General features: G+C 40.8%; 2 long non-coding RNA genes across 2 annotated transcripts; both read right to left on the reverse strand.

Annotated features, from left to right (window-relative positions):
- Positions 1-1,653: 1,653 nt before the first annotated feature.
- Positions 1,654-4,145, reverse strand: LOC139838557 (uncharacterized). Its single transcript, XR_011755863.1, has 3 exons — positions 3,663-4,145; positions 3,385-3,497; positions 1,654-1,963 (listed from the first exon to the last, which is right to left on the reverse strand). It is a non-coding gene; the product is annotated as an uncharacterized lncRNA (long non-coding RNA).
- Positions 4,146-4,619: 474 nt separating this feature from the next.
- Positions 4,620-5,351, reverse strand: LOC127343801 (uncharacterized). Its single transcript, XR_007877505.2, has 3 exons — positions 5,040-5,351; positions 4,854-4,950; positions 4,620-4,766 (listed from the first exon to the last, which is right to left on the reverse strand). It is a non-coding gene; the product is annotated as an uncharacterized lncRNA (long non-coding RNA).
- Positions 5,352-7,727: the final 2,376 nt, after the last annotated feature.

Here is a 7,727-nt window from a genome sequence, read left to right on the forward strand (position 1 = left end):
AAGTGGATCACCCAAGGTTTATCGAACTCAGGGAGGAACAGGTCAAAGATATCCCTCTCATGCAACCCTGCAACCACAAAGCAAGAAGTCTCTTGTGTCCCCAACACACCTAACAGGTGCACTAGTTCGGCGAAGAGATAGTGAAATACAAGTGGTATGAATGAATATGAGCAGTAGTAACGGCGCTAGAAAAGTGCTTGTCAAGCGTGCGATTGATGGTAGTAATATTGCAGGCAGTAAAGATGCAGTAAAACAGTAAACAAGCAGCGATAGCAGTATTTAGGAACAAGGCCTAGGGATCATACTTTCACTAGTGGACACTCTCAACATTGATCACATAACAGAATAAATAGATAGATGCTAGACTCTACACCCTCTTGTTGGATGATGAACACCACTAACTGTGTAGGATTACACGAACCCTCAATGCCGGAGTTAACAAGCTCCACAATATTCAATGTTCATATTTAAATAACCTTAGAATGCATAACAGATCAACATAACCAAACCAAGTACTAACATAGCATGCACACTGTCACCTTCACACTACGAAAGGAGGAATAGATCACATCAATACTATCATAGCAATAGTTAACTTCATAATCTACAAGAGATCACAATCATAGCCTACGCCAAGTACTACACGATGCACACACTGTCACCATTACACCGTGCAGGAGGAATAAACTACTTTAATAACATCACTAGAGTAGCACACAGATAAATTGTGATACAAAACACATTGCAATCATAAAGAGATATAAATAAGCACTTCACTATGCCATTCATAACAGTGAATAAGTATTCTGTGAAATATAGCCTAAGAGACCCACACGGTGCACACACTGTCACCTTTACACACGTGGGACAAGGAGTCTCCGGAGATCACATAAGTAAAATCCACTTGACTAGCATAATGACATCTAGATTACAAGCATCATCATATGAATCTCAATCATGTAAGGCAGCTCATGAGATTATTGTATTGAAGTACATAGGAGAGAGATTAACCACATAGCTACCGGTACAGCCCCGTGCCTCGATGGAGAACTACTCCCTCCTCATGGGAGACAGCAGCGTTGATGAAGATGGCGGTGGTGTTGATGGAGAAGCCTTCCGGGGGCACTTCCCCGTCCCGGCGGCGTGCCGGAACAGAGACTCCTGTCCCCCAGATCTTGGCTTCGCGATGGCGGCGGATCTGGAAGGTTTTCTCTGGTTTCGTCGAACGTAGTAGGGTTTTCGCAACGGAGACTTTAAGTAGGCGGAAGGGCAAGGTCGGTGGAGTCCTGTTGGGGCCACACACTAGGCCGGCGGGGCCAGGGCTTGGGCCGCGCCGCCCTACTGTGTCCCCACCTCGTGGCCCCACTTTGTTTCCCCTTCGGACTTCTGGAAGCTTCGTGGAAAAATAGGACCCTGGGCGTTGATTTCGTCCGATTCCGAGAATATTTCCTTACTAGGATTTCTGAAACCAAAAACAGCAGAAAACAACAACTGGCCCTTCGGCATCTAGTCAATAGGTTAGTTCCGGAAAACGCATAATAATGACATAAAGTATGCATAAAACATGTAGATATCATCAATAATGTGGCATGGAACATAAGAAATTATCGATACGTCGGAGACGTATCAGCATTGTGGGGACCCTGGACTAGCTGTCCGAAATTCCCTGTTATGTATACAGTTCACGATCCCATGATCAGTGCGCCGTGAACACATAACCGAACTGATATCAAATTACACCATCCAATTACAAAGCGGAATAAGAAAATTACAACATGGTCACATGACCGATAATTACATAATAGCCTCGAAGGGCCTAACTAAACATCAGAGTAGCATCATCACTTCAGCAGCGCAGTACCCAAGTCATCTGCCATAACCCTACAGGCAACTGACTGGGAAGACGTTCCTAGCTCGCATAGACATCGCCAACTCCTTCTTCATCTGTCGAACTCCTTCAAGTCTGGCCAAGTAAATAGCCAGGGACAAAGCCGTGAGTACATTTGGAATTGTACTCGCAAACCATTTACAAAGTAACATATCGAGGAGAACAAGGTACCGAGGACTAACTAGGAGATCAAGAGGGAATGACCACTTATATAACAAGAATATGTTATGTAGAAGAGAAGAAGTGTTTTAGTGGAGTTAGCATCTCAACTTCATGGGTGAAGGAGATGAGAGAATATATCTAAGACCTCACTACTAGACTTAATTTAGGAAGATCTTTCACGACATAAACACTTAGGAAGGGTAGACCCAAATTTTTATCAATTCCTCTCCGACCACCTCATTGTGGTCATCAACCATTTTTCCAGTACTCCAAGTACTCCAATCACAAATCCCGTTTCTTTCCTTTGTCAAACATTTTCATAAACAAAACACATCAGGCTAAGCAACAGCCAATCCAACCGTCCATGACCGCGGACACGGCTATTCGAATAGATTTAACTCTGCAGAGTTTGCACACTTTCCCCACAAGATCTGATAAATCCGCCGGGATCATCCCCGGGCCATCATACGAAAGTATGTGGGTATCGGATAACCAGTCGAAGCCTTTCGCCCATTCTAATTAGCAAGAGGTCCTACCCTATGGAGTATGTACCTCCCCGGCACCGTGGCAGCTCACCTCCTTTTGAGCGTGGCTCCACCGCCAAGCCAGGAGACCCATAGTGTCTTCCGGACGGGTCAGCCCCGAAGGCCTCCCGTTATACTATTGTCCCAACCTCGACAACCCGGACTCGGGGGTATCCGTACCCTTGTATAGTTATGCGGTGCCTCATGCTAAAGAGAACGAACGTCGAGCTAAGCCCCGTGCCCATGTTGGAGTAATGTGGTTGCGCTAGTTTGTTGTCATGGGTGAGTACTTAGGCGCCAAAGTTTTCGTAATATCCCAACACTTTCTCATTCCCATCATTTTTACCAAATCCTTTCCTTTCTCAAATTCTCACTTGGGCATAACATTATACCCAAGGTTTTAACAAAAACTTTTACAACAAGGTAAAACCTTGAGGGTTTTCCCAACCTAAAGTTTATGTGTGAACTAAGATGTATAATAGCATAATGATTGCCATCATAACATGAAGGGGTGTCAAGGTCATCCATACTCCAATTGAGCATGAATGGAGATGATCAAAAAGTAGAGCAATTTTAATGATATTATCCCAAGTGTTTACTAGAATTAGGGTGTCAAAAGGTGGTGAAATGTGATTCACATACTTAGAGCAAGTACGCAATATATCGAGAGGGGACATTACACACTTGGTGGCAAGTATGTAAAAGAATCAAGTTAAGCAAACCCAAGGAGACGCAAGAAATCAAGAGACCAAGGATAGAAAGATCTCAACCAAGAACATGGATAACAAAGAGTCAAAGTAAATGGCTTGCCTTGGCTTATTTGTCCCTGTACTTCTTCAACTCTATCAATATAAGAATCCCAACAATATAAATAAAATCCTTGTCCAATTCCACTTCTTCTTCTTCTCCGGAATTGTTCGCATCTAGCGCCGGAAAATATAAAAGGAACACAATCAATCACATTGCATCAACAAGACAACATTCAACAATCAACAACTAACCATGCAGCCAAGGTATAACACACTAAGGACTTATAGATACCACAAACAACTTCAAGAGTTTTAATTTAGAAAACCCCATTTATTTACCTAGTAGAGGTATGAGTGCATCACAACTTAGCAATTGCCTCTCTCGGTTATCACCATGGTATAAACCAAACATCCCCTGGTAGATAACATCATAAAGAGGACAAGAGCATTAGTTTGGCATCAAACACATTCACAGTACATTTTCAAACATTTTGGGAAAAGTAGAAAACAGTTTTCCTAACTTAGTTGGCTCACACAACACAACATCCAAAATAGGAAGCAAACCATATTCCACATCATTTGAAAACTTAAGCAAAACAATAGGGCTAATGTTAAGTTGCAGAGGTTTTGTTTTGCAAGCATAAAACAAAGGTTGTCCATTCCTAATAAAGAGAGTTGGTCAAGGGTTTTAAATAGACCAACAAGTTTTGGTCCAACAATGCATGTCACACATATACCTTACTAACAGTAACGAATATGCATGAACAGAGACTAATAATATTTTTCCTAGATGGCCAGTACTAATACAAGACTAACCCAGTTGGAATCACCCAAAAATATTAAACCTACAAGTTTAGGAATTTCTTTGAATCTGACTGTACAGAAAACAAGATCTGTAAGCCATAAATCGTAGAAAAATCCTAAAAATATGAGACCACTGGCATTTGAAAGATATCTAAACAGAGGTGCACACACAATTGGATTTGGGTTCAAATTGTTTCTGAAACTCTCACAAATGGATTGACAAGATTACTGCATGTCTATACCATTTGCTTTACCTCTGGAGTTACAGAATAGGTAAGGGTTTGAAACTTGTTTGAGAAGATTAAGAAAACATTCAGTAGTCCTACAGAACTAGAATCACTCAATTTGGTTCAAATATGGATTTTTGGTGATTTAAAAGCTAACAGCCATGTCTGCAGAACACACAGAACAAGTTTAATTCACCACAAATCGTACATCAATCACAAAAATATGAGGTCAGCTGCATCTGAAAGGTATTGAATAGAGAATTTGTTTCACTCAAAGATTCGTTCCCAAGCTCCTGGTTTAATTCGACAAAGTCAGATCTGACCAGATCTTGACCTGTGAACCATTTCAGTTTCAGGAGGTCAATCGAAGTGAAACCACCACCAAAATGAAGGTATTGAAGAGGGCTTTCACCTACAGTTGAGTTTGCTCAAAAAGGTTTCGTAAAACGGAACAAATCTAACAAACAGTGAATCTGCATGTTTACAGAACTTTATTTACCACGGACAATCCGTAACGAATTTGAGGATGAGACCAACGCCAAGTTGTAGATATTTTTCGTATCTATCTGCGGAACTTTGAATCACTCGATTTGGATCTGCGCACGAGATTTGGTGGATTTTACAAGTTCGTACCAGAATCTGAAACAGCAAGATAGCAGAAATTACTGCAAGGATTTGGACGAACTTTGCTCAAAAACTTCAGATCTGAGGATAGCTCAAGCTTCTCCATGCTTGGACCAACATGCACCTGCATCAAGATCCAATCTTAGCAATGGAGGAAGAGGAAGAGGAGAGAAAACCATCTAGGGTTGGGGAGAAGAAGGAGAGGGAGGCTCTCATGGTGAGGGGGAGCTTGAGGGAGGGGGGAGCTTCATCTTGGAGTGCCTTCCATGGCCATGGCCGGCCATGGGAGCAAGGGGCAGCAGCATTTTCGTGGGGGAGAGTAGGAGAAGAGTGTGAGGGAGTAGATAAGGTGGAGGAGTGAGTGGAGAGAAGAAAAATGAGAGCAAGAGGAGTGGAGGTGGCCGGCCAAGGGCCTTTTATAGAGGGAGAGGGGGTTGGCTGCCTCCTTTTTGATTGGCTAGGATGGGTGGCTGCCCATTTAATTGTTGGGGTAGTTGAGAGGCAAGTCTTGCAAGAGAAGAAAGTGAGGAGGAAAGTGGCTGGCCGAAATTGCCATGCCAACATAATTGGCCGGCTCCATTCTTGCCAAATACAAGTGAACAATGTGAGGGAGAGGCACAACATCCATGTGAATAGATATGTGCATGATATTGAGGAGAAAATGTCAAAGAGTGACTTTGATGATGATAAAAATAGGAGTAGATACATATAGATAAAAAGGAGTATGAAGGTGACATGTGCCATGAGAATAATCTCCACCACTTTGGCTGAGACCAACTTATGATGAAGATAGTTCCCAAGGTATATTTGATGATTCGTAGCTTTTATAAGAATTCAATTTTGGAAGGATTGGGATGGACCACATGCAACAATGCATGTGCATGTCAAGGTAAATGGGATGGTGATGGTGGTTTAGAAAATTATAGAGCAAGACTAAGAGACATGGTGAGTGAAGTAACGATGTACTCACAAGGATGAATATTGTGGCAGAAATCACCAATTCATGAGGTCAGGGTGATGATGGAAAAGAATAGAGGATTGAGATGGGTATGATGAGATATAACTTGTTCTTCAAATAAGAGGTAAATTGGGAGTGATTTGAAAATATCAAATGATCATCCATTTGATCAAAAATTGGAGGATGGAGGGGATACAATGTGGTGGATCAGAGATGTGCATAAGATGTGCAAGAGTTGCCATTTGAAAAAGAGTTTAATTGAAAGGTATGGGACACACCTCAATTGTCTAGAGACAATTGGGAAAGAACCCAAGTGGAAATGGAATTTGAAAAGGTTGAGAGAAAACTAGTTGGAACATAGGAGTTCAAAATATTCTACTTGCTTTCTCAAGTTAGGTAGAGTTTTTCGCAAATGTAAAATAATCAAGAGGGAAACAAGAAATGGTATAGGTACCATAAACAAGCTTTTTGTTAAAACAAAGCAAAATAGAAATAATGTTTTATAAATCACTACTTGGTAGAAATGGGATGAAAAACAAAACCCATTTCAGTTCCTTGTTTTCTTTGAAGAGAAATCTTGGAAAGTTTTAATAAAACTAGAAGTAGTTTTGTGATCAAAACTAGAGAAGGAAAACTGTAGGATTTTTGAGGAGGGAAACTAATTTAGGGAGGAGTGTTCTCAAGGGTATATGGTGGCTACAAAATGTATCCATCATTCCCACTCTTGGTTTTGAGAAGATTAAACTTGAATAAAAACAAGAGGTAAAAGTGAAGGAAGTGATCTAGAGTTGAATCATTGGATAGGGTATAAGATCAAGTTGAATATATGTGATGCAAGGGTAGAATGAGACATGCAGGATGTGGAAATTGAAGAGGGAGATGCACAGATGAGATCCATGCATTGAGATCACCAAGTTGTGAATTAAGGATGATTGAGCTATCTTGTACCACAAAGAGAAAAATCAAGATGGCACACCCATGTTGTCATCAGGAGAGAGGTTTGATGTAGTAAGAAGGAAAACAATTCTTCCTAAGCCACTCATGTGTTTTATTTGGTGAGTTGCTTGTTTAACCACTAGGGGTGTCGTTCTATGAGGTAGCTCAAGACAAAATTCAACAATCAAATCAAGACAATTCATCTATCAACATATCAAGGCAATTCATCATAGCAAACAGATCAAGGCAATTCACCTTAACTAGTCTATAGAAAAAGTTTTTGTTCCCCCTGATTTTTGAAATAAGGACAACTAATCAAGGTTGAAAAAGTTGGGGTGTTACAAGCATCCCCAAGCTTAGTTCCTGCTCGTCCCGAGCAGGTAAACGATAACAAAGATAATTTCTGGAGTGACATGCCATCGTAACCTTGATCATACTATTGTAAGCATATGTAATGAATGCAGCGATCAAAACAATGGTAATGACATGAGTAAACAAATGAATCATAAAGCAAAGACTTTTCATGAATACTACTTTCAAGACAAGCATCAATAAGTCTTGCATAAGAGTTAACTCATAAAGCAATAAATCAAAGTAAAGGTATTGAAGCAACACAAAGGAAGATTAGGTTTCAGCGGTTGCTTTCAACTTATAACATGTATATCTCATGGATAGTTGTCAATGCAAAGTAATATAACAAGTGCAATATGCAAGTATGTAGGAATCAATGCACAGTTCACACAAGTGTTTGCTTCTTGAGGTGGAAAGAGATAGGTGAACTGACTCAACATAAAACTAAAAGAAAGGCCCTTCGCAGAGGGAAGCATTGATTGCTATATTTGTGCTAGAGCTTTT

Source organism: Lolium perenne, chromosome 3 (genome assembly GCF_019359855.2).
Source record: "Lolium perenne isolate Kyuss_39 chromosome 3, Kyuss_2.0, whole genome shotgun sequence".
NCBI classification, from domain to species: domain Eukaryota; kingdom Viridiplantae; phylum Streptophyta; class Magnoliopsida; order Poales; family Poaceae; genus Lolium; species Lolium perenne.